The sequence below is a fragment of the Capsicum annuum genome, unplaced genomic scaffold (genome assembly GCF_002878395.1).
Source record: "Capsicum annuum cultivar UCD-10X-F1 unplaced genomic scaffold, UCD10Xv1.1 ctg57574, whole genome shotgun sequence".
Taxonomy (NCBI): domain Eukaryota; kingdom Viridiplantae; phylum Streptophyta; class Magnoliopsida; order Solanales; family Solanaceae; genus Capsicum; species Capsicum annuum.
This window is the reverse complement of record NW_025866092.1, coordinates 1-2,016: the sequence shown is the minus strand read 5'-3', so window position 1 is coordinate 2,016 and position 2,016 is coordinate 1. Positions and strand designations below refer to the sequence as shown.

Below are 2,016 nucleotides of genomic sequence, written 5' to 3'. Positions count from 1 at the left end.
TCTTCACTGTAAATTATTCCAATCAAACTCACAATTTAAGAAAAATACAAGTTCACTACTTGTGGAATGTTCCGTCTTTGGCAGCTGTGAAAATACATATACGCCTATGAAATTGTTGATGCTTCAGCGGAACAATGTGATGAATTGGATGGAGAAACTAAGGAGGCGTTCAGTGGTATTGCCTGTGTGTGGTCAAAGAATGCCTTCCTGAACAATAAGGAGTACATAATAATGGTTTTGGTGGGATTTCTAAGATCAGGCTTCCTTCTAGCATGTCAATAACCTTGCTCATTGATGGCCTTTGTGCTGGATCGGTTTGGATGCACCCACAGACCTACTAATATCATCTTCCTAGCAGTTTCTTCTTCTTCTTTGCTTATAATTCCATGTAGCTTTAGGTCATCATCTAGCCGGGGGCGGATCTTGTATTTATATTGAGAAATCTAGTAAATATATAAAAATTATAAGCTAGGAACCCACAATAAAGTGTGTTATTGGTCTAGTGGCAAAGCAAGTGCATGTTGAAACATTATTGCCCTCTTGGTTGTGGATTCTAACCCCATCACTCACTTTTTTTTTGGATTTCTATTTTGCCCAAGGAACCCACAAGCTTAAAATTCTAGATCCGCCTCTGCATCTAGCTGAACATGTTGATATGCCCAGTAAGGAAAATATATCTTACTTATATGGCTCACTTCTTCCTTGACATTTTTTCTTCCTCCGACCATTTCTAGAACCATTATTCCATGACTATAGACATCAGACTTGTGTGAGACTTGTCCAAAGGTCCTACGAATTACTTCGGGAGCAATGAAACCAATCGTACCTCGTGCTCCTAACATGGATATAATCCTTTCTTTCCTGGTGCATAGTTTTGCCAAGCCAAAATCGGATATCTTAGGACAGAATTCCTCATCCAGGAATATGTTATGAGGATTTAAGTCAAAATGCAAAATTCTCTTGTTGCATCCACGGTGAAGATACTCCAATCCTTTAACAATTCCTACAGCAATTTGATACAACCTGTGAAGTCCCAAGAGAGAAACATCGCCATATATGTATTTCTCGAGGGATCCATTTACCATGAAGTTATAAATAAGAGCTCTGTTCCTCCCATCAAGACAATATCCTAAAATAGATACGACATTGACATGAGAAGTCTAGCTGATGCTTGCAATTTCATTGATAAATTCTTCCCCATCACCTTTAGATGCTTTTAAAATCTTCACTGCAACTGCACGGCCATCAGAAAGTTCACCTTTGTAGACCCCTCCATAACCTCTTTTAACAAGCTTATCTTTGAATCCATGTGTCATTTTCTTGATTTCCCAATAGTTGTGTCTCCTTGGTTCCAGAGAACTATATTGCTTAAGTAAAGCCTCCAGACTCTGATCTTTTGTTTTGCCGTTAATTAATCGTAAGCACTTGTAGAATGACTTTCTATACTGTGTGTATCAGATCCCGAAACAGAGTAACATCCTAATTCCAGCAACTAAAATTCCTGTTGTCAGCTTGAGTAAATGAATCTTTCTTGCAAATTGAATGTTTGGTCGCATCAAATACGCCGGTGGCTTTCCATTATATCGACAAGTAAAAGAAAACGTTGTGTCTCCACAACGACATCGGAACTCTTGATCAAATTCAATACACCTCCTAAATCCTGACATGCCAAACAGCCACCTGAGGCATCACTGTAATCCACTTCAAACCCCTCATTCACAGCATCTTGCAGCGTTAGAGTTAAGTCCCACAATTTGTTCTTATAAGCAGTAGAAACAAGAGGAACCATTATGGTGAAGGAACATCCTAGAACATTTGTAACAATTTCATCAGTAATGAACACACCAGTGTTGATTGTTCCAATTATAGAGCAACTAATATTGCTCTGCAGTTGTATGTTGGATAGGACACCAGGACTGCAGCCATAGTGTATGTTTATAAATGTAGTTCCTTGGATGTACCTGAGACTATTGACTAAGGTGGTGTTGTACTCGTAGAGATTGAACAAGGAAGGAG

The 2,016-nt window shown here is 38.9% G+C and overlaps 1 pseudogene; it reads right to left on the bottom strand.

Moving 5' to 3' along the window:
- Nucleotides 1-368: 368 nt before the first annotated feature.
- On the bottom strand, nt 369-1,885 carry LOC124893325 (annotated as a pseudogene).
- Between the last annotated feature and the right edge of the window lie 131 nt (nt 1,886-2,016).